Below are 26440 nucleotides of genomic sequence, written 5' to 3' on the forward strand. Positions count from 1 at the left end.
AACAGCATAAGAATCTGTGCCACTCACACTCAGAAATGGAATAGATGCTCTGCAATAGAAGTTGTGTCACTCGCTCACAGTAATGGAATAGATGCTCTGCTATAGAGCTGTGTCACTCGCACACAGAAACGGAATAGATGCTCTACTATAGAGCTGAATTGATTATAGGGGCTTAAACGCCATCACTATTAAAAACAAATACCCTTTGCTACTCATCTCGGAGCTCTTCGACAGACTGCGGGGTGCTAGAGTATTTACTAAATTAGATCTGCGGGGTGCCTATAACTTAATACGTATTCGAGAAGAAGACAAATGGACTACTGCATTTAATACTCAGGACGGGCATTATGAATTCTTGGTAATGCCGTTCGGTCCCTGCAATGCTCCCGCCGTCTTCCAGGACTTCGTCAAATACATATTCCGGGAGATGTTATCCACTTCCATGGTCATCTACCTGGATGACATACTTATTTTTTCTCCCGTGCTAGATACTCACCATAGAGATGTGGCCAGAGTCTTAGAACTTTTGCGCGCCAACTCTCTCTAGACCAAACTAGTTAAGTGTGTGTTTGACAGGAGTCCCTACCATTCTTGGGTACCTCATTTCAGCCAAAGCTTTGGCTATGGATCCTGCCAAGGTGGAATCGGTGTTGAACTGGCAGGAGCCACATTCCCTTAAAGCGGTGCAGCGCTTTATGGGGTTTATTAACTACTACCGCCAGTTCATTCGCCACTTCTCTACTCTGGCAGCTTCCTTGGTAGCCCTCACCCAGAAGGGAGCTAATCCAAAGCAATAGACTGAGGTCTCTAAGGCCCTTGCTTCCTTGAAGTTCCACTTCGCTAGAGCCCCTGTGCTAGATCGGCCTGATATACATAAGCACTTCATCCAGGAGGTGGATGCCTATATCAGAAGGAAATATAACTTAAGTATATGACTTGGTGCACAGCTTGAGGGTAGGAGGTGCTCAGGTAGGTTCCAACACCATAACCATATATGACAAAACCTGGCACTCAACTTAATGTCTGAAGAGATATTTTATTGATCAGCAACAAAAACGTTTCGGTCCCAAACACAATGGACCTTCATCAGTCACTGAAGATATAAATAATATACAGAATAATGAAAAAACAGAAAGAAAAAATAAAGTATATACATAGAAAGACATCTAACAGATGGCAAATTGTAAATAGGATATCGATGCAATAACCTAATGGAACCGTCCAAATCGTGGCACAATGCTACTATACTGAATGAGTGGATAGAAAATTTAAGGAAGTGGTAACATACCGTGCTATTTGGCGTGTGTTATGTAAAGGATGTGCTCCTATGAATAGGCAAGATATCTATAATAGGAAGGAGATAATGAGGGTGACGGATAAGGAGATTTAATAGTGTGAAACCTAATCGTACCTACCCCAGGGGGGTGTAAACAGCGTACCGTCTAGCTGCAATGGCAATGTCCTATCTAGGTATAGAAACGCTGGAGTAACCATGAAAATAATAAAACCTGGTTCCCAAAGTATAAGGAGCAAAAGGATGCTAAGTGTGAGAATCTTACCCTGTGGAGGTAGCCATGAAAACGCGGTGTCCACCGCTAGTCCAGACTGTGTACTGGGAGAACGCCAGGGCTAATGTGCGGTCACAGCGGTAAATACACCGCTGACCGGAAGTGGGCGTGTCCAGCGCGCACTCACACACGAGGATTACTACGTCACCACAGCAATGGTGGTGCGTTCCAGAAGGCAAACCCGTGTGTCTCACGCTGCGGGGTGTGTCAGGTCTGTGTGGGAGGAGTGTATACTCCACTAGTGTGACGTAGCCCATATGTTAATGTGTAGCCAAGGAGCTTCCAGTATGAGTCACACTGGGGGTTGTCCCCGAATAGGGAAGAAAACTACATCTGTCTATTGTGTCAAGAAAGCAGGCTATTATACTATTGGGGAAACCAATTAGGAGGATTTTAAGTGTTATATCTATGTATACTAAGAGCACATACTGAGAATAGCACGGTGAGACATGAGAGAGTTATGGACCAATGTAAGTTAGATGGAAAGGTCTCATGCAGATAAGGTGACACTATGGCTAGTGAATTGTGATATTAAGGGATTCGTGGATACGAGGACCTAGGTCAGAACACATCTATGTAGCAGATTTAGTGGAGCCAAATACGTGAGAGACCGTGACTAGAGGTAAAGAGGCATTCGCTTAAGTTGTAGTCGTGCTGGTGATAGAGGGTGAGCCGTCACTTAGAGAAAGTGCCACATAGGAGGGTTTTCGATCCCAGAGTCAATACAGGCGGTTCTAAAATGAGCAAACAAAGAAAAATGATTAGTAATGGGATAAAACAAGAGTATCACCTAACAGTAATGACTAGTACAGTGGTTCAAATGAATGCCAACAAATCATAGTCCCTGTTTAACCCTTTAGGTGTCAGGGTATCCAGCGTGTGTATCCAAAATGCCTCACGCTTCTTCAAAAGCGCGACACGGTCACCCCCCCGTCGTTGTGGTGGAATCGAGTCGATGACCTGATATCTTAATTGGGAGATAGTATGAGACTGAGTTGAGAAATGATGGGGAACTGGGAGAAGGAGATTGCTACAACGGATGGTGGATTTGTGCTTCGATATCCTGTCACGTACTGGTTGGGTTGTTTCCCCGACGTATAATAGGCCACATGGGCATTTTATAAGGTAAATAACAAATGATGATTGGCACGTGTAATAGTTTTTAATTTCAAAACTCTTACCAGTATGCGGATGCTGGAAAGTGTGGCCTTTTTGTACATTCCCACACTGTGCACAGTGTAGGCACGGGAATGTGCCCATCTTAGGCTGTGATAGGAATCTGGATTTCGTTGTACGTGTGGACCCAAAATCTGCTTTGACCAGTGTATCCCTAATGTTCTGTGGTCTCTTGTAACACGGCAGAAAAGGAAGTTTGAATTCTGGTACTGTAGGATATGCGGCTGAAAGTAATGGCCAGTGTTTTCTTATATGCTTATGAAGAATGGCAGTGACTGGGTGGTAGGTATGTACAAAGGGGACCCTTTTACCCTGATCACTTGGCCGTGTCCGGGGTAAGGGATTTTTTTGTTCCTCCAGGATATGTTTCGGGTACCCCCGTTGGTGAAATTTGGTGGTCATATCTTGCAGATGTTGCTCACATTTGTCATGGTCAGAGACAATGCGGCGCACACGTTGAAATTGTGATTTTGGAATACAACGTTTAACTGCTGGGGGATGGAAGCTATCAAAGTGTAGAACACTATTGCGGTCAGTGGGTTTTGTGTGTAAGTCAGTAGTAAGATGACCCTCCTGGTCTTTCAGTACCGTAGTGTCCAGAAAGCTTACCGAATTGGTATCATGGGTGATGGTAAACCCTATTCCTGGCCAAGCTTCGTTTAGGAACGTAAAAAATGTTTCCAGGGATTCCAACGAGCCCCCCCATATGCAAAAATTGTCATCTATATAACGCGTCCAGTATTGGACATGTGTAATAAAAAGATGGTGTCTATAGATAATGGACTCCTCGAAGTGTGCCATATAGGCATTAGCGTAGGGGGGCGCTACGTTGGAACCCATGGCGATCCCACGTACCTGTAGAAAAAACTGATCCTGGAAGAGAAAGTGGTTATTAAATAGTATCAAAGAGAGAAGGTCTATACATAGGTTTATCTGTTCAGAACCCAGGCCGGCAGATGTGAGTAGATAGTGAACTGAGTTAATACCCTCTATGTGAGGGATCGAAGTATATAGGTCCTTCACATCCATAGTGACTAAAATAGTCTGTGGAGATATGGTGCCCATATTGTGTATTTTGTTGAGGAATGCCCCAGTATCCAATAGAAAAGATGGAGTGTTCTGAATAAGGGGCGTGAGAATTTTTTCAAGATAGATTGATAAATGGGATAATATAGATTCAGTAGAGGCCACGATTGGTCTGCCGGGCGGATTTTGCATACTCTTGTGGACCTTGGGCAAAATATAAAAAACCGGTATAACCGGGTTTCTTTTTGTCAGGAAATCAGTAGTTTTGTGGTCAAGGATCCCTAGACTAGAGTATTTATGCAATACTGTCTCTATCTTGGTTTGAATGTCGCTAGTGGGGTCTCTATCCAATTTAATATAGACTGACTCATCTTGTAATTGTCGCATAACCTCCGATAAGTACATGGACTTATCCATAACAACCAGGGCACCCCCTTTATCTGCCGGTTTAATTATCAGATTGTCATCTTCTCTGAGGGATCTAAGGGCTTGTCTTTCAACAGGAGGTAGGTTAGAAGGGAAGAACAGTCTCCCTTTCTCTATATCATCACGTACGTCCACAAACGATTTCTGTATAAAGCCGATAAACGTCTCTACGGCATGTGAGCCTAGTGGTGGACGAAAATGGCTTTTACTCCTCAGTCCTAGCTGAGTGACCGATAATGGATTATTAGGAGTCCCTATGTCAGGAGGGGGAATTGGTGTGGTGGAGAAATATGCTTTGAGTCTCAAGAGGCAGAAAAAGCGCTGTAGGTCCATCTCTAACTGAAAAATCTGGCATCTATATGAGGCGCAGAAAGAGAGCCCCTTTTGCAATACATTGAGTTCTGCAATGCCTAAGGATCTGGAAGAAATATTAATTACCAAAGAGTCCCTACCATGGAGCGAGTCACTCGCATCGTGTCCTTGTCGTCGTTTCTGCTGCCGCCCCCGCCTCGTTTTCTTTGGGGGAACCGGCGCCTTTGTCCTAAAAAAGGAACCTGGCTGGTGGAGGGTAGATCCCGTTCCATATCGGATCCGGATGTTGAGAAATCCGTTGACGATCTTGGATTTCGTGGAGGTGGACGTCTTGTAGATGAGCTGTTGAGCCATCGATAAACTTGATTTTGTTCGTAATCGATGGTATCCCTGGTATACTTGCTCCGTTTACGATTTTCAGTGTCTCTTTTGTGTTGATCCACCCGTGTCTGGATCTGGACTTTAAGCGCGTTGAGCTCTTCGGTTGTTCCGGCTGAGGTTAGTTTTGTTTCAATGTTGCGGATTTCAGCTGCGTTCGCCTCAATCTTCTTGTGTAGAAACTCCACCGTAAGGGTCATCAGGTCAAAAGAACATTTGTTTAGAATTTGTATATACTTAGCGCAATAATCAAAATTATCATGAAAAAGTGTGGGACGTAAGGCTACCCTCAGACCCCTAGGAATACGCTTGACTCTGAGGTATTCAGACAGGGTGGCGCAGTGGAGCTCAATGCTGACCTGGTGTCGAAGTGCCTTTTCTAGGTCCCGACCACGTGTCTCATGCGGTGGACTTTTAAGAAAATCACATGGAAGAGTAGATTGTGCCAAAATACTGGAGGATTCCTCCGTGTTATACGAAAACGTATCGGATGATGTAGCCATCTATGGCGTGCCACCAAGTAGAGGAAATATAACTTAAGTATATGACTTGGTGCACAGCTTGAGGGTAGGAGGTGCTCAGGTAGGTTCCAACACCATAACCATATATGACAAAACCTGGCACTCAACTTAATGTCTGAAGAGATATTTTATTGATCAGCAACAAAAACGTTTCGGTCCCAAACACAATGGACCTTCATCAGTCACTGAAGATATAAATAATATACAGAATAATGAAAAAACAGAAAGAAAAAATAAAGTATATACATAGAAAGACATCTAACAGATGGCAAATTGTAAATAGGATATCGATGCAATAACCTAATGGAACCGTCCAAATCGTGGCACAATGCTACTATACTGAATGAGTGGATAGAAAATTTAAGGAAGTGGTAACATACCATGCTATTTGGCGTGTGTTATGTAAAGGATGTGCTCCTATGAATAGGCAAGATATCTATAATAGGAAGGAGATAATGAGGGTGACGGATAAGGAGATTTAATAGTGTGAAACCTAATCGTACCTACCCCAGGGGGGTGTAAACAGCGTACCGTCTAGCTGTAATGGCAATGTCCTATCTAGGTATAGAAACGCTGGAGTAACCATGAAAATAATAAAACCTGGTTCCCAAAGTATAAGGAGCAAAAGGATGCTAAGTGTGAGAATCTTACCCTGTGGAGGTAGCCATGAAAACGCGGTGTCCACCGCTAGTCCAGACTGTGTACTGGGAGAACGCCAGGGCTAATGTGCGGTCACAGCGGTAAATACACCGCTGACCGGAAGTGGGCGTGTCCAGCGCGCACTCACACACGAGGATTACTACGTCACCACAGCAATGGTGGTGCGTTCCAGAAGGCAAACCCGTGCGTCTCACGCTGCGGGGTGTGTCAGGTCTGTGTGGGAGGAGTGTATACTCCACTAGTGTGATGTAGCCCATATGTTAATGTGTAGCCAAGGAGCCCACACAGACCTGACACACCCCGCAGCGTGAGACGCACGGGTTTGCCTTCTGGAACGCACCACCATTGCTGTGGTGACGTAGTAATCCTCGTGTGTGAGTGCGCGCTGGACACGCCCACTTCCGGTCAGCGGTGTATTTACCGCTGTGACCGCACATTAGCCCTGGCGTTCTCCCAGTACACAGTCTGGACTAGCGGTGGACACCGCGTTTTCATGGCTACCTCCACAGTGTAAGATTCTCACACTTAGCATCCTTTTGCTCCTTATACTTTGGGAACCAGGTTTTATTATTTTCATGGTTACTCCAGCGTTTCTATACCTAGATAGGACATTGCCATTACAGCTAGACGGTACGCTGTTTACACCCCCCTGGGGTAGGTACGATTAGGTTTCACACTATTAAATCTCCTTATCCGTCACCCTCATTATCTCCTTCCTATTATAGATATCTTGCCTATTCATAGGAGCACATCCTTTACATAACACACGCCAAATAGCACGGTATGTTACCACTTCCTCAAATTTTCTATCCACTCATTCAGTATAGTAGCATTGTGCCACGATTTGGACGGTTCCATTAGGTTATTGCATCGATATCCTATTTACAATTTGCCATCTGTTAGATGTCTTTCTATGTATATACTTTATTTTTTCTTTCTGTTTTTTAATTATTCTGTATATTATTTATATCTTCAGTGACTGATGAAGGTCCATTGTGTTTGGGACCGAAACGTTTTTGTTGCTGATCAATAAAATATCTCTTCAGACATTAAGTTGAGTGCCAGGTTTTGTCATATATATATATATCAGAAGGATGCTCATGATCGGAAACATTCTTGTTTCTTTTTCTCTAACACCTTCTCACTGGCGGAGAGGAATTATTCTATCAGAGACAGGGAGTTACTGGCCTTGAAGTTGGCCTTCTTGGTGTGGATATATCTCCAAGAGGGAGCTCGGCGCCCCTTCCAAGTATTTACAGACCATAAAATCTGCTCTATCTGCAGACGGCCCAATGGCTGAATTCTCACCAGGCCAGGTGGTCCTTATTCTTCTCCCAATTTAATTTCACTATTCGTTTTCTCTCTGGGAAGAAGCATTTGCATGCTGACAACCTTGCACTTTCCGTAGTCTTCTCCAAGGAGGGTTTAGAGCCATGGCTAATTGTCCCCTCAGAGAGTCTTTGAACTGTGGCTCCAGTCTTGCTCGAGCAGGCACCTTATAAACCAGCTAATCTGCGGCTAGAGGTTCTCTCTTGGGCTCACACTTCAAAGCTAGGTGGGCATTTTGACATCAAGAGGACCACTGAGCTTTTGGCGATTTCATATTGGTGGCCGCAGATGATGTGTGACATGAGAGACTATGTTCAAGCTTGTGTTTCTTGTGCCAGGAATCAGTCTTCCCGGCTGAGACCCGCGGGCTTGCTACATTCCTTGCCGGTGGCAGATAGAGCCTGGGAGATGGTTGGGATGGACTTTACTCTGGACCTGCCCAAGTCTCGTAACAACACAGTCATTTGAGTAGTCAATGACCATTTCTCCAAGATGGTACATCTGGTCCCCCTTCTGCACGGGCTCTGCCAGTAATCTTTGTGAAGCATATTTTTCGCCTTCACGGGATGCCTGACAAGATTGTCAGTGACCGGGGTCCTCAGTTCACCTGTTGGTTCTGGCAACAGCTTTGTCAGTTGCTCAGTATTGAGCTCAATCTCTTTTCTGCGTATCATCCAGAGACGAATGGGCTGGTGGAGAGGGCCAATCAGACTCTGGTCATGTACCTACTCCATTTTATCTCTGCCAGGCATGACGACTGGGAAACCTTACTGCCTTGGGTGGAGTTTGCTCTACATAACAACGTCTCGGATTCCACAGGGTAGACACCGTTCTGTTGTGAATTCTGTTGTCGGGCTCCCTCCTGTGGTCATGAATGGTACTTCGGCTGGTTCTGTCCATGGACTTCCTCTGGTGGGTGCTTCTGAGTTTCCTTCCACAGGTGACGAGGTTAATTCGTTAGCTGGCTGCTCTATTTAACTCCACTTGGATCTTTGCTCCATGCCACCTGTCAATGTTCCAGTATTGGTCTACTTCACTCCTGGATCGTTCTTGTGACCTGTCTTCCCAGCAGAAGCTAAGTTCCAGCATGTATTTCTTTGGTTTGCTATTTTTCTGTCCAGCTTGCTATTTTTATTGTTGTCTTGCTTGCTGGAAGCTCTGGGACGCAGAGGGAGCTCCTCCGCACCGTGAGTCGGTGCGGAGGGTCTTTTTTGCGCCCTCTGCGTGGTCTTTTTGTAGGTTTTTGTGCTGACCGCAAAGTAACCTTTCCAATCCTCGGTCTGTTCAGTAAGTCGGGCCTCACTTTGCTAAATCTATTTCATCTCTGTGTTTGTATTTTCATCTTTACTCACAGTCATTATATGTGGCAGGCTGCCTTTTCCTTTGGGGAATTTCTCTGAGGCAAGGTAGGCTTTATTTTTCTATCTTCAGGGCTAGCTAGTTCCTTAGGCTGTGCCGAGTTGCATAGGGAGCGTTAGGAGCAATCCACGGCTATTTCTAGTGTGTTTTGATAGGATTAGGGATTGCGGTCAGCAGAGTTCCCACGTCCCAGAGCTCGTCCTTTATTATCAATAACTATCAGGTCATTCCATGTGCTCTTAACCACCAGGTCCATTATTGTCCTGACCACCAGGTCATAACACCGTTCCTCCTTAACTACAGTCAGCAGCCATGTGTTCCCGTGCCCATGCCCATCTCGTCTTCCAAACCTAGGGTGCTGGATTTGGAAGTGGAGGCTTGTGACATCTGGGACTGCATGCAGGATGCCATTAGTGGTTCTAATGAGAGAATGAGGATTTCCACCCATGCACATCGTCGTCCCACTCTAGTCTTTGGCCCTGGCGACTTAGTGTGGCTTTCATCTCATAACATCAGGCTGCATATGGAGTCCACTTAATTTTCTCTTCGCTATTATTATTTATTTATATAGCACCATTGATTCCATGGTGCTGTACATGAGAAGGGGTTACATACAAATTACAGATATCACTTACAGTAAGCAAACTAACAATTACAGACTGATACAGAGGGGCGAGCACCCTGCCCTTGCGGGCTTACATTCTACAGGATGGTGGGGAAGAAGACAATAGGTTGACGGTTGAAGGAGCTCCGGTGTTGGTGAGGCGGTAGCTCCGATAGTGATGAAGAGGCAGCGCGGGGTCAGTGCAGGCTGTAGGCTTTCCTGAAGTGGTTGGTTTTCAGGTTCCGTCTGAAGGATCCAAATGTGGTTGATAGTCGGGTGTGTTGGGGCAAAGAATTCCAGAGGATGGGAGATATTCTGGAGAAGTCTTGGAGGCGGTTGGGTGAGGAGTGGATAAGTGTGGAGGAGAGAAGGAAGACTTGGGAGGACCGGAGATTACCTGGGGGAAGTTATCGGGAGATTAGTTCAGAGATATATGGAGGAGACAGGTTATGGATGGCTTTGTAGGTCAGTATTAGTAATTTGAACTGGATACGCTGAGGTAATGGGAGCCAGTGAAGAGATTTGCAGAGAGAGGAAGCGGAGGAGTAGCGGGGAGAGAGATGAATTAGTCGGGCAGCAGAGTTAAGGATGGACTGGAGAGGTGTAAGGGTGTTTGAATGGAGGCCACAGAGGAGGGTGTTGCAGCAGTCAAGTCGGGAGATGAGGGCATGCACAAGCATTTTAGTAGATTGACGGTTGAGGAAAGGACTGATTCTGGAGATATTTTTGAGCTGGAGGCGACAGGAGGTGGAAAGAGCTTGGATGTGCAGTTTGAAGGACAGGGCTGAGTCAAGGGTTACTCCAAGGCAGCCGACTTCAAGTACGGGGGAAAGCGTGATGTTGTTAATTGTGATAGTTAGGTCAGGTATGGAAGATCTATGAGATGGAAGAAAGATGATGAGTTCAGATTTGTCCACATTGAGTTTGAGGAAGCAATAGAAGAAGAAGGAGGATATGGCTGATAGACACTCCGGGATTCTGGACAGCAGAGAGGTGACGTCTGGGTCAGAAAGGTAGATCTGAGTGTCATCAGCATAAAGGTGGTACTGGAATCCATGGGACTTTATGAGTTGTCCCAGGCCAAGTGTGTAGAGTGAGAAGAGTAGGGGTCCTACAACAGAGCCTTGGGGGACTCCAACAAAGAGAGGGTGGAGGTAGTGTGGGAGTGGGAGACGCTGAATGTGCGGTTGGAAAGGTATGAGGAGATCCAGGATAGGGCGAGGTCTTTGATGCCAAAGGAGGAGAGGATCTGTAGTAAGAGGCAGTGGTCAACTGTGTCAAAAGCAGAGGACAGATCTAGAAGGAGGAGTACAGAGTATTGTCCGTTAGCTTTGGCTGTAAGTAGGTCATTAGCGATTTTGGTCAAGCTTGTCTCAGTTGAGTGATGGGGCGGAAACCAGATTGTAGATTGTCAAAGAGCAAGTTAGAGGAGAGGTGGGACGTGCTGCTCCAGGAGTTTGGAAACGAATGGGAGCAGTGATATTGGACGATAGCTGGACTTAGCTGTTGGGTTGAGGGTTGACTTTTTAAGGATAGGCGTGATTTTGGCATGTTTGAAAGCAGAAGGGAAGGTGCCAGAAGTTAGTGATAGGTCCTTTCAAGGTCCTGGAACCGGTGAACCTTGTAGTCTATCATCTCAGCCTTCCACCACATATGAAAATTACGAACACCTTCCATGTTTATTTATTGAAACCCGAATATATGACCCGGTCTTCTGGGACTCCTGCTGGGGGCTCGGATACGTCCTCGGACAATGTTGAGGTCAATGCCATTGTCGGGAACAAGGTGGTACTTGTTAAAAAAATGTTTTAGGTGGACTGGAAGGGTCATGGGCCTGAGGATAGGACGTGGGAACCTATAGAGCACATTCATGCCCCACAGCTCATTGCAGCTTTTGAGCATGGCAAACATCACCAGTGGTTTGCTAAAGGGAGGGTAATGTTAGGCTCTGGGATTCTCCCACTGCACAGGGTAAATCTCAAGCCTTGCCTGCATCAGCGGTCTCCCATTCAGCTTTGGCCACTGCTGAGCAAAGACATTAGTCTCAGCATCTTTCTCAGTCTCGTGATGTTTGGCAGGTCACTGCTAGCTCTTCAGCCAAGTCTATGGTAACCAGTGGTAGGCAGGGACGATTGGATGCTCTGGAGACTAAGTCCAGAAATCACCCTACTGAGCATGCTCATGATGTCGCAGCGTCTCATTGGTGATCAGTTGTCAGCTGCCCTGGTGATGTGGCAGCTCTGGATTGGTCCACGAGCAAGGTCCTGTCTGACTGGACATGAAATGAACATATAAAAGGGTCTCAGAGGTGCACATGGGTGCGCTACTATCATTCTCATTACATGTTTGTATGGGACATTGCATCAGTATGGTCTTTATCAGCATGTGCTCAGGGTCGGCGGTAAGCCGTTAGAATTCTGGTTCTCCGGAGAGGAGTTTGTCTGTAAGAATTCAGAGCTGGCATCTAGCCATTAAAATTCCTGCACCTCCGGAGAGGAGTTGGTTGAGTACTTTTGCTGTGTGACCACTGTTTGCTTCGTACCCCATGAGTGGGCTTCATTCCCCTGTGAGTTTAACAGGGATCATATTTAGCGTCATTTCTATTCTGCTACTGTGTGCAAGTGACACAGCTCCATTGCAGAGCATCTATTTCATTTCTGTGTGCGAGTGACACAGCTCTATAGCAGAGCATCTATTCTGTTACTGTATGTGAGTGACACAGCTCTATTGCAGAGTGTCTATTCCATTTCTGTGTGCGAGTGACACAATCGCTCGCTGTGTGTTCCATCATTGTTCATCCTAGCTGCAGTTTATCATCTCTGAACAGTGGACCCCAATTTACAATTGCACTTCTCTATTAAATTTATTTAGTGCAATCCGACTGTTTCTTAGCATTTTTTTCTCCTGGAAAATTCAATTTCTCTTTGATTTTGAATGTTTTATTGTCACTCTTTAGTGGAGTCAAATTATGACACCATTGTTCTCAGCAGCAATCTGGGAGTCAGAGATGCTTCCAGGGGTCTTTCCCAAGCTGTTCTCTTTCCATTCAGTGCTTTTTACATCCATTTCAACATTTTCACTGACCCCAGTCCTCCTTGTAGGGTGTGCTAGAAAAATGCTTAGATTTCCCATTGACTCTCATTACACTCATTGCTCAAAACGAGGATCCGAGCATTAAGAATTGCTTGGTTCAAGTAACGAGCATTTGAGCATTTTAGTGCTTGCTCATCACTATTGCAGAACAGTCCTCAGACAATTATTATGAACCTCATTAATAGCATGTCAAGGTAAGTGTAGGTATTTCTGAATAACGTGCTTATACTCAATACTGAATACATTGAGATGTTATTAAAATTTTGTTCGCAATTTTTCATCATTTTCAATTTCATTAACATGTTTAACGAGACTGTATTATACATAATTACATGACTTTTCCTTCTTGGGGATGCAATTTTAATGTTGAGGAGTGCATATTTGTACAGTATATAAATAGTATCATTACTTCTTGCAGTGCTAATAAATGTGCCAATGCATTCCAACAATGTCCTAAGGTTCTAGAGGTTAAGTTCCATCAAAGAAAAAATGTAAACATCTCATGGATTCTAAGAGCTTCTGAACATTCACCAGGGCTCAGTGGAATTCTTTTTATCTACTTTATGAGTAATCTATTATTCCTGTATTTCAAGATAAGCACAACTCTCATGGATTATATCTGTAAAGCTATCTGTAGCTTATGGAGCTTTCAGCATAATGTATTTCAGTCAATCCACTCATAGTAATAGATCTAAACAATGGCAGGTCGTGATTAAACCATTCAAGTTTATGACTATATCCATGGCTATATCCATTTATAAACACTATGCATCAGCCCACGGCGATTGACATTGATGGTCTCTATCACTAATGTCCTACCTCTCCATGTGCCAAACCAGGCCTCATCAGGGTGAGAGAGTGAAAGAAAACTAACCCCAGCTAACAATTAATCTCTTTCTACTTTAGCATTAATTCTAAGAATATAGTTGGGCACACAGAGAAATTTGGTAGAATGAACCAAGATCTTGAAGAACGTAAGCATACAAATGTTTAATACATGCACCCATAAATATGGCCATACGCTGTTAGAAATCAGAGTTGTATGGAACCATAAAACAGCAGAGAATCTACAAGCCCATATTGCTCCTGCTTTTGCCATCCGTTTCATACTGAGATAAAAAGAAATAGTTACATTCTCTCTTCTCTTTCTCACTCTAAAGGGAATCTGTCAGAAGTTTTTTTGCTATGTAATCTGAGAGCAGTATAATACAGGGGAAGAGGGCTTGATACCAGAGGTGCTGGACTGCTTGGTGTAGTTTGGATAGAATCTCTGTTTTCTCTGTTGTAGATCTAGCAGTGGCCAGAATGCTGAGCTTGTATTATCCTAATCACAGCTCTGACTGGCAACTTCCTGTGCACAGTGTACATTGTCAGCAAACTGCCAATCAGCGGTGGGGGCGTGTTAAATAGAATAGCTGGACTAACTTGCACAGGACATAGTCTTCTAATAATAATCTCCTGCTGATAAAACCTTGATTGCATTGAAACTACAGGACAAAGCCTACAAAAGGGACTCAACGCTCGAATCAGGACCTCTTGATAAGCCAATTAATCATGAGGTATGTAACATATTTAGATCAGAACAGAAAATGCGGCAGCACTCACCCATCTGTGGTCCAATTCTTTATTCAAAACATGAAAAAGTACAGCCTTGCGGTCCGAGGGAGTGCAGGTGGACGGGAGGTGAGCAGGTGAACGACGACAGCTGTTTCGCGCTGATCCAAGCGCTTCTACAGGACCTGTGCATTTTCTGTTCTGATCTACATGTTTGCATCTATCTTCCATGCGAGCACCCCCTATACTGAAGTCAGTCCGTCACCACTCACTGCTGCTGATCTGCCGGAAGAAGGAAGGCTGTGCAGCTCACTTTTTCCTTTGTTTATGTAACATATTTGTTTTCTCCCAAAAGTCAATGTTTCAGCTGCCGTGCACATGCCCTTAGAGAAAAGTAAGCAAGAAAAAATGGCAGGAGAGTAACGACCAGGCCTCTGGAGTCAGGGGGCCCGCCAACATCAGTGAAGCTCTCAGCTCAATGTAGCGTCTTAGGAGGAACATTTAGCGGAAACATATTGTGGTGCAGAGAATCATCGGCTCTTAACACTTCAATTACCAGAGGTCGGCAGCTGACATTGGCGAACTGTGCTGTGGAGAATGTATTGGCACAATGTGGGAGGACATGTGAGAGGAATCATTTATTTTTTTTAATGTTTTGGAGAAAAAGATGGTGGACATTATCACAGGATGGAGGCCAGGATGGGGGGCATTATTATAGTATGGTGATATTATTACAAATGGAAGCCAGCACAGGGACCATTATTACAGAATGAAAAGAAAGTGCAAAAAGTCAGCTCACCCATCTAGACATCTAGGACTCTGAGCACGGATACTGCAGTGCAGCTGGGAGAAGTAATCGCTCAAGTAGATAATCCAGCTCAAACAGTCCCATAAAAACATTATTATTTTATTGTAAATAATTCTTTAAAATTGATAATCAATCCAGCATAGAAATCACAACCCCCAATGTGGGAAAATGTATCTGAGCAGACACGCTTCGAACCTTGCAGTTCTTAGTCCTTCCTTGCATACCCATTGTGAACCAAATGCGACCTACATACTGTCCCAGTCATGTGATTGTTTCCACACAATCACATATAGCATTTCTCACTATTAAAAGGTGTCAGTTATTCTAATTTCTTACGATAAAAAAACAAATAAATAAAAGACACACACGTGATAGATATTCTAATTTCTTATGATAAAAAAAACAAATAGATAAAAGACACACACATGATAGACATAATGGTCAAAATCTAGGTAAGTCACAAAGAATAACATTATAATATGGTATTCAATATTACCAGATTTATACATAAGTCAAATCATGTTTGATGTGCATTCCCGAAGGTACTCTTGTTTGCAGCATATAGATCCACCACCAATCTCTGTTCAAGAGTTTTCTATGATGGTACCCTCCACCAAAGGGTTTGGAAATTATTTTGATTCCAATGACCCTACACGTTGTAGTATTCCCATTATGATGTAGTGAAAAATGCCTTGAAGCCGCCGAGCATTTCACCATCTTATTATTGGCTGCATCGGATAGATGGCGTCTAATCCTAACTTTTAATTGATTAGTGGTACATCCCACATACTGGCTTTTACAGGCTAAACATGTTATTATATACAGACGTACTCAAAAGTTTATATACCCCAGCAGAATTTTTGCTTTCTTGTCCTTTTTTCCGAGAATATGAATGATAACACCAAAACTTTTTCTCCACTCATGGTTAGTGGTTGGGTGAAGCCATTTATTTTCAAACTACTGTGTTTTCTCTTTTTAAATCATAATGACAACCCAAAACATCCAAATGACCCTGATCAAAAGTTTACATACCCCATTTCTTAGTACCGTGTATTGCCCCCTCTAACATCAATGACAGCTTGAAGTCTTTTGTGGTAGTTCTGGATGAGGTTCTTTATTTTTTGAGGGCCAAAATATGGAAAAATTATAGCTCTCAAAATGTGGTGATGCAAAAACTATTTTTTGCAGTAAAAAGAGTCTTTTAGCATGTGACAGCTGCCAAACATAAAAACCCGACATAAAAACCCACTATAAACAGTAAATCAAACCCCCCTTTATAACGCCCTTAGCTAGGGAAAAATAATAACATAAAAAATGTATTTATTTCCATTTTCCCTTTAGGGTTAGGACTAAAGTTATGGTTATGGTTGGGGCTAAAGTTAGAGCTAGGTTTTGGGCTAAAGTTAGAGCTAGGGTTCAGGCTAAAGTTAGGGTTTGGATTAGGGTTATACTTGGGATTACATCTACGGTTGGGATTAGGGTTAGGGTTGGGATTAGGGTTAGAGGTGTGTCAGGGTTAGGGGTGTGGCTAGGATTATGGTTAGGGTTGGGATTAGGGTTAGGGGTGTGTTGGGGTTAGGGGTGTGGTTAGGGTTATGGTTAGGGTTGGGATTAGGGTTAGGGGTGTATTGGGTTTAGGGTTGTGATTATGTTGTGATTGGGATTAGGGTTAAGGGTGTGTTGGGGTTAGTGGTGTGGTTAGGGTTATGGTTAGGGTTGGGAATAGGGTTAGGGGTGTGTTGGGGTTAGGGTTGGAGTTTGAATTGGGGGATTTCCACTGTTTGGGCACATCAGGGGCTCGCCAAACACAACATGGTGTCCAATCTCAATTTTAGCCAATTCTGTGTTGAAAAAGTCAAACGGTACTCCTTCCCATACGAGCTCTGCCGTGCGCCCAAACAGCTGTTTACCCCCAAATGTTGGGTATCAGCATACTCAGGACAAAATGCACAACAACTTTTGTGGTCCAATTGCTCCTGTTACCCTTGTGAAAATAAAAATTTGGGGGCTAAAAATCTTTTTTGTGGGAAAAAAAGATTTTTATTTTCACAGCTCTGCGTTATAAACTTTAGTGAAACACTTGGGGGTTTAAAGTTCTCAGCACATCTAGATAAGTTCCTTAGGAGGGTCTAGTTTCCAAAATCATGTCAATTTTCAGGGGGGGTTTCTACTGTTTAAGCACATCAGTGGCTCTGCAAATGCAACATGATGCCCGCAGACTATTCCATCAAAATCTGCATTCCAAAATGTCGCTACTTCCCTTCCGAGCCCCAACGTGTGCCCAAACAGTAGTTTTCTCCCAAATATGGGGTATCAGTGAACTCAGGACAAACTATAACTTTTGGGGTCCAATTTCTCCGGATACCCTTGGGAAAATAAAAAATTGCGGGCTAAAATTTCATTTTTGTGGAAAAAAAAATGATATTTTTATTTTCAAGGCTCTACATTATATATTTCTGTGAATCAACTGGGGGTTCAAAATGCTCACCATACAACTAGATAAGTTCCTTTGGTGGTTTAGTTTCCAAAATGGGGTCACTTGTGGTGGGTTTCCTCTGTTTATGCACATAAGGGACTCTCCAAACGCGACATGTTGTCTGATCTCAATTCTAGCCAATTCTGCATTGAAAAAGTCAAACGGTGCTCCTTCCCTTCTGAGCTCTTCCATGCGCCCAAACCGTGGTTTACTCAAGCATATGGGGTATCAGCATACTCAGAACAAATTGCACAGCAACTTTTGGGGTCCAATTTCTCCTGTTACCTTTTGGCAAAATTAAAAATTGGGGGAGAAAAGATCATTTTGGGAAAAAAATATGATTTTTTATTTTTACGTCTATACATTATAAAGTTCTGTGAAGCACTTGGGGTTCAAAGTCCTCACCACACATCTAGATAAGTTCCTTAGGGGCTCTACTTTCCAAAATGGTGTCACTTGTTGGGGGTTTCCACTGCTTAGGCACATCAGGGGCTCTCCAAACGCGACATGGCGTCCTATCTCAATTCCAGCCAATTTTGCATTGAAAAGTCAAACGGCGATCCTTCCCTTCCGAACACTGCCATGCGCCCAAACAGTGGTTTACCCCATATATGGGGTATCAGCATACTCAGGACAAATTGCACAACAAATTTTGGGGTCTAATTTTTCCTGTTACCTTTGGTAAAATAAAACAAATTGGATCTGAAGTACATTTTTTGTGAAAAAAAAGTTAAATGTTCATTTTTTTTAAACATTCCAAAAATTCCTGTGAAGCACTTGAAGGTTTAATAAACTTCTTGAATGTGGTTTTGAGCACCTTGAGGGGTGCAGTTTTTAGAATAGTGTCAATTTTGGGTATTTTCTATCACATAGACCACTCAAAGTGACTTCAAATGTGATGTGGTCCTTAGAAAATTGGTATTGTATAAAATGAGAAATCCCTTGTCAACTTTTAACCCTTATAACTCCCTAACCAAAAAAAAATGTTGGCTCCAAGATTCCAAGATTGTACTGATGTAAAGTAGATATGTGGGAAATATTACTTACTAAGTATTTTGTGTGACATATCTTTGTGATTTAAGGGCATGAAAATTCAAATTTGGAAAATTGCAAAATTTTCTATATTTTTGCCAAATTTCCATTAATTTCACAAATAAACGCAAGTCATAGCAAATAAATTTTACCACTATTATGAAGTACAATATATTAAGAGAAAACAGTTTCAGAATCACTGGAATCCGTTGAAGCATTCCAGAGTTATAACCTCATAAATGGACAGTGGTCCGAATTGTAAAAATTGGCCTGGTGATTAATGTGAAAACCACTCTTGGGGGTAAAGGGGTTAATGAAAACTCTAAAGAAATATCCAAAAGTCAATTTAATTTTTTTGCACAGCATAGATTCATCTCATTTTGGTTCATAAAAGACATGAAATGTTCAGCCACCACCTCAGTCCCAACCCATATCAGTAGTGACCATACCACCTGATATGGGAGTGCAGTTTGGACGCAGCTGAAAAAATAAATCGCTCTTCCCATAGAGCCATATAAATGTTATCTATAGATGGTGAGAAACCTGCACCCATCGGGGCTCCCTGTTTTTGTAGGAAAAAATGTCAATTAAATGAAAAATTATGAAAAACGCTATATATTAATTATATAAAAATTCAGTTGCCAATATTATAAACTCTTTAATTGCTGGGTTGTAATTACTATGAGTTTTCAAAAATATACTTAGCGACTCCAAAGCCAACTTGTGAGGTATATTAGGATATAATAATAATAATAATAATTTTTATTTATATAGCCCCAACATATTCCGCAGCGCTTTACAAATTATAGAGGGGACTTGTACAGACAATAGACATTACAGCATAACAGAAATACAGTTCAAAACTTACAAACTATGAGGAAAAGGGGAGACACGAGAGGTGGATGGTAACAATTGCTTTAGTTATTCGGACCAGCCATAGTGTAAGGCTCGGGTGTTCATGTAAAGCTGCATGAACCAGTTAACTGCCTAAGTATGTAGCAGTACAAACACAGAGGGCTATTAACTGCATAAAGTATGAATAGAGAACATGATGCGAGGAACCTGATTGTTTTTTTTTTTTTTTTTTTAAATAGGCCAGTTACATCACATGAAAGCCATGTGCTATATTCTGGCCAAATAGATCCATCACGAGAAGACATATCTCAGAATGTTTTTAACTAAGGCCGGGGTCACACTCAGCATACGGAAATACGGTCCGTATTTTACATGTGTAATACGCAGAAATTTTCCCAAAACAGTGATCCGTATGTCATCCCTAGGCAGGGTGTGTCCTTGACTCTACCCTCTCTTTCAAGTGACATTTCCAAGCCCTTTTCTCCTCTTGCCGATTCCAACTTAAAGCATTTCCCGGATCCGTGCATTCCTTGATCATGAAACCACAAAAACACTAGTACATGCCCTTATCATCTCCCGCCTCGACTACTGCAACCTCCTACTCTCAGGCCTCCCCTCTAGCACTCTGGCACCACTCCAATCCATCCTAAACTCCACCTGTCTCCCCATTATTCCCTAGCCTATCTTCTCTGCCAGGCCCTTCACTGGCTTCCTATTGCCCAGAGGCTACAGTTCAAAACACGAACAATGACATACAAAGCCATTCACAACCTGACTCCTCCATACATCTGTGACATGGTCTCCCAGTACCTACCTACATGCAACCTTCGATTGTCTCATGATCTCCTCCTCTACTCCTCTCTCATCTCTTCCTCCCACAACTGCATCCAAGACTTCTCCCATGCTTCCCCTATACTCTGGAACTCTCTACCCCAACACATCAGTCTCTCGCCTACCACGGAAACCTTCAAAAGGTACCTGAAAACCCACCTCTTCTGACAAGCCTACAACCTGCAGTGATCCCCAGTCTACTGAACCGCCGCATGACCAGCTCTACCCTCTCCTAGGGTATCCTCACCCATCCCCTGTAGACTTTGAGCCCTCACGGGCAGGGTCCTCTCTCCTCCTGTACTTGTGTGTGCCTTGTTTTACTCATGTTTATTGTACTTGTCTATATTTGCCCCGTTCACATGTAAAGCGCCATGGAATAAATGGCGCTATAAAAACATATAATAAAAATAATAATAATAATAATAATAATTTAGCAAATATGGATCTATAATTACATTTTAAAAAGTTGAGTTACTCTATAAAGGAACACAGCCCAATGTAAATTAAACTTCAGGAACATAAACTTTTCCAATTAGGAAGCATAAGTAATTGTGAGTCCATTTCACCCACATTTGCGCAAATGAAGGTGACAACAGGCAAGACAAGGCAAAAAAAGGAAAAGGATTTGCAGGTGGTGGCCACAGATAATTACTACTCTTTTCTTGTGTTTCCTGATTATTTACTATTTTTTCATTTTAACAGTGTCTAAGTCAATATACTAGTAGCATGAGGTGGGATCTGCAGCTCATTCATGTTAAATAGGTAGTCCAGCTCCTACAGGATAGCATATCTTTACTTGCTGTTTCAAGAAGGTTTGCTTTGTTTCTTAGCACAGTCTCAAAAGCATGCAGCAGCTACTGGGAAAAGGCCATTTGATGAGGATGGCCAGACTGAGCAATAGTATGACGTTAAGCTAGAAGAAGGACCAGTAGTTGCACCTTTGTGTGAGGAGGAACAGAACCAGAGGCATAGCTAAGAGTTCAGGTCAGGGGACAGAGGTCACTGCCGCAGCTTTTTCCCCTGAAATGAAGTGTCATCATTGATGCGCATTTGAGAGGCTGCCCTTATCCCTGCTGTGTCCTGTACACTGTGTGATCTACACATTGACAGAGCATGCACTCTTCTCAGCGTAGATCAGTAGTAACCAACCGGCAACAGTTAAGTGTCATAATGCCCAGAGGGCAGAGACCACTTACATCACTTGCGGGGGCGGCGCTGATCTCTGCCAGGTATTCTGACACCGCTCTGTTGCCAGCTTATTACTTCAGAGCTGAGCTGACAACAGAGCACATGCTGTGATTGTGCACATCGTACAGTGCACAGCGAAGAAACACAGCAGGAACTAGCATAGCCCCTGAAATGATCATCACTGACAACACTTCATTTCAGGGAGGGGGTAGAGTCTGTGACAGTGACTGCACTTCTGGTCATGACTTAGCCCGGTACTTTTCTGAGCATGCATGCTTTAAGGTTGTGGCAACGTTTACTGAGATTTAACAACTCGTACTCTAGGCAGGGATGTCCAGCTGCAATGTCCTTAATTAAGATGCCTGGGGTTTCAACATGCAGTGGCGTAAGAAGACACAAGGACCGCAAGGGGGACAGTGAGCAATGGAATTGACTTGTAAGGTTTTGATTTTGTTTTGTGTTTCGCTACATCTTGCGGTGTCGGAGAGCTACTTGTCATTGATAAAAATTGGAAAATGTTCTTGTATTCTGTGAGATATTGATTAAAATCTTACTTTTCAAAGTGTGTGTACTCATTTATCTTGAGAACTGTAACAACTTGTATATTGACCACAAAGTGTATTTGTGCACCTGTGCAGTAATTTAATTCTAAAGGTGTGTGGGTCCTATTTTTATTTTTGTAGTACATATCGGGGGTGGGGAGTCTCCCCCCACCAGGCACAGCACCCTTGCCCACCCTTCTTTCCCGCACAAGTTTTTAAATGCAAGCTATGCCTGGAATCCTTTTCACTCCCCATTTACATGAGGCTAGTTTGGCACATAGAGAGGTAGGACATATAGTAGCTAGGGACCATCCATATTAAAAGGTACAACTTGACGTGGTTGGATGGCTTTTGCGCTGTTTGATCAAAGTACCTTGCGCTTTTAATGTTTGCAGCGATGTTGGAGTTCATGTATTCTTTAGTCGGAGTGTGCTTAAGCATCGTGTATGTATATGTTTCTAGAAATAACTATTGGCACACCATAAAGTACAGTACCTAAATCCTTATAGCTTTCTTAGGGACCAAGTTATGCCTCTCTATGATTAAGAGCTGCATCTAGCCATATAGCTGTGTACATGAGGCTAAACTAAATAACCATCCAGTGCAGATCATGCAGAGTAATGGATTGCAGAGTGTTTCTGTTACAGTATAATTTAGCCTCTTTATACCAGCACAATGGATTTGAAACACGGCAATCAAGATGTGATTGAAGTGCTGAGTTTCAGCTTTAATTTAAGAAGTGTTACAAAAATGAAAGTAATTTGACAGTCTAGCATAAGTATTAGCATAATCTTTTATAGTCAATTTAACATACTAGGATACTTGGGCAGTTTGCTCCCTTGAGATGCTCTACTAAGCCTTTTTAGCAACCATCTTTGGTTGCTTTTATTTGTGTGTCTTTCTATCCACTTTAGAATTAAAGACTCTTTCAGTCTATTCATGCTGTTAACACCAAGTTCAACAAGAATCAGAACCAACCAAGATACCGAGTACATATTAACAGAAATCTAGGAAAAGCGAACTAGTATATAAGGTGATCCCCCAGACTCTATATAATCGCTCCAAATACTAGATATGAGAAAAAAGGAGAAACGGGAGCATATAGTCAATATATAAAACGAACAATCTTTATTAATACAGAAAGATTAAAAGAAGGGTATAGGACATAAATACGTGTAACAATGTAATCATGACATAACATGAGCAGGGGAGAAAACACCCCACATCCCGCCACCCCAACGTAAAGTAATCGGATGGCCGTAATATAGCAATAAATGGTGAGCACCTATGCAGGTGACTACATGAAGACAAAAGTAAATAGTAGACACGCGCTTCCTCAAGATACATTCCCCTTGAGGAAGCGGCGTGTATACGCCGTGAAATGCGCGTCAGGGCATATTCACCGGCGGGACACCCTCATCTCTCTCCCCCCACGGGCATTAGGTGAGCATACTATGTATTTTGTACTGGACTTGCCAAGGACTATGGGGAGAGAGACTAGTCCAGAGCATCTCTCTAGACATTTCTAGCTGATTCAGATGTCTCTTCTGACGTACACATATGAAAGACACCTGTCAATCATCTATTGTGGTGCAGAGAGAAGCTAGTGAGGGGTGACACTAGATGAGTCAGGACTAGACTATTCCATTGAAGCCTTCGTCTCCTGTAATACAACAAAAACAAAAAACAACCATATCCCTCACCTATCCATTGTTCTGCCCCACACCATAATCCATCTATGGGGATAAACAGTTTTCAATTTCAACCTGTGCAATGCCAAGGTGCAACCGTATAGGCTGAGAGCCACTGGGGAATGAGATGCTGGGAGGTAATCCTCAGAAACTAGCGGTGACATCATCGAGGTTACGCAGGTAACTGAGGTTACATTCCCAGCCGGGCCGAGATCACCGCTGAGAAAAAGCCTCATGGTGCAACACTGAGCTCAGACAGTTCACCACAATTTTCTCAGGGTGAACTGAAGTGAACTAGCAGCAAATCTTTCCTCATTGGTTCTCAGCCTGGATGGTCACACTTTGGCACTGTCCAGGTTGAAATCTGTTTATCCCCAGACATGGCTTACGGTGTGGGACAGAATGACAGACAGGTGAGGGTTATAGTTGTGTTATTTTTGTTTTATTACAGGAGACGAGGGCTTCACTGGAATGGGTGTTAGATGAGTATTTTTGTTATTTATTATTTTCTGTTTATTACAGGATATGAGAGTTTCAATTCAATGATGGTGAGTATAACTGTGTTTGTGATTTTTAAATTAAAATAGAAAAGTGTGTTTTGTTTTTATTTAAAATAAAGGACTTTATACTTGCTGTGTGTTTATTTACAAAATAACTATAAGATTAGTAATGGATAGGTGTCTTATAGACATCTAATAGATCTGCCTTTTCTGGGTGGCTGTTGACTGCTATCTTTAATAATAATATCCATGGCCCCTTACCAGCCCGAGAATACCAGCTCCAGCTGTCTGTTTTAGCTTGGCTGGTTGTCAAAAATGGGGGGACCCCACACTATTTTTTTTACATTTTTTTATTTAAATAATTTTAAAAATGACATGGGGACCCTTCTGGGGACGTATCTGAGATGTTAGCTGTGAACCACAAGCCCCAGGAATTCTGGTTTAAATCATGGATGAATTCAAGAGCTTCCCCCTCTGTGCCAGTCCAGATAATGAACGAATTGTCTATGAAGTGACGATAAAATGCTATTTTGCCAGAGGCCAGGTCAGACTGCGCGATGAAGACAGACTCAAATGCCCCCATAAAAAGCTAACATCTCAAATATGTCTACCCAATTTTTGGGATCTCATTGTACATGTCGATAAATTGGATAGTTTTTTCACCACCACACATTTTAAAAAAGTAGATGTGAACAGTTATCTAAGTTTCAACAGTGGCTACCTGCCCAAATGGATTCAGAATATTCAATATGGGCAGTACTGGCGAATACGTAAAAATTGTACAGAAGATACAGACTTCCTCAATGAGGCAAAGGTTTTGAAACAACATTTTCAGCAAAAAGGTACCCCCCAAAATTGGTCCAAGATGCATTTCTGAGAGCTAAAACTTTCACACAGAAAGACTGTATAAACACAATTAATAGTAACAAACTTTATGTTCTCCCAGTACGGAACTGGGTTGATTATGAAGCTCCTCACCAAGTATTGCTTCATTCTGAAAGGAGACCCAATATTATCCAGACATATTCCCACCCAACCCAGAACAATATTCCGCAGAAATCGTACGCTACGGAACCTTGTTGCACCAAGCAATACCACTCTGAACCCAGGTCTCTCATTTTCTCATCAAACATCTTCAATTTCTGGTTGATTTCTGTTTAGATCTCCCAAATGTCTTTGTTGTACTTCCATTTTAAATGGGGTACAAGAATTTAAATATAATACTACAGGTACCTCATATAAAATCAAGTCTAAATCTAATACTACAGGTACCTCATATAAAATCAAATCAACTGTCAATCCATTTATGTGGCATACATGATTGAATGTGGTTGTGGTCTACAATACGTAGGTCATATCATACAAACTATGCACACTAGATTGAACAAGCATCGCCAGAACATCCGAAACGGCTTCCTTTTACATAGTCTCTCTAAACATTTTTTAACTGTGCATCAGAAAAATCTAAAAACTTTGAAACGAACAATTGTTGACCATATACCTGACACCGTGGCTGATCGTTTCAGTAGATTAATCAATAAAGAAAGTTTTTGGATATGTAAGCTTGGCACACTGGCCCCTGAAGGATTGAATTTAACTACTGAAAAAGTAACTAGATAATTTTAACAAAGTTTATTATTTATTATTAGTTATTATTTTTTATTTTTACTTCTTAATTTCAATTTTAATAGTTTTTTATGTGCTTTATCAAAGTGTATCTAATTTTCATTGGTTAATTTTTTTTTTCTTAAATTCTTATATGTTTTTAATGCTTGCTTCTTATTGTAACATATGACTGCTACTGTAACATGTGACTGTTCAATGGGATTATTGCTATGATTGGCTGCCTCCCATTTCAATACCCCCTCCTTCCTGTCATTAATAAAGTTCCACTTGATGAAGACAGAGCCTCCTTCGAAATGTGTTGTGGCTAAACCCCATCCCAGTGTCTGAGTCTTTTTCCAGCGCTCCTGTGACCATTTTCTCTGCAAACTAATGGACAGGACTGGTCACTTTTCCTCAAACCAGCAGCCATTGTATGCACATACGTGCTAATCAGTCTGTGAGGAAAGCTGCACTAACAAGAAAAAATGGTTGACTTCTTTCCCTGAGAATCAGCCAGTAACTTCCCTCTGACAGGTGAACAGGAAAGCTTTTAAGTCTTTTATGTGTCTTTTTTTTAGCTCCTTTCAGCTGATTTGTAATGCTAGAACATATTCAAGTTGAATGTGCAGGGAAACAAAGAGCATGTATGTCCCTGCGGTCACCGTTCTGCTTTTCCCCGCCTTGGCCTGTCTTGCTGAGTTGCCTCTCGCAGCATTCCCAACACTGCTGCATCCTCGTGCTGCTGGTGAGTCTCCACCTGGCTATTGGAAAGCGCGTTCAGATATTGCATGATCTTTACCCGACTGTGTCCTGCAGAGGTTGGCTTCCCTGGTTTATACACAAGAATTAGGGGGTTTATTAGGCAGATCCACCTACCTTGACTGATTTAAAGTTAAGGTTCAGTTC

The sequence above is a fragment of the Ranitomeya imitator genome, chromosome 6 (assembly GCF_032444005.1).
Source record: "Ranitomeya imitator isolate aRanImi1 chromosome 6, aRanImi1.pri, whole genome shotgun sequence".
Lineage (NCBI taxonomy): Eukaryota > Metazoa > Chordata > Amphibia > Anura > Dendrobatidae > Ranitomeya > Ranitomeya imitator.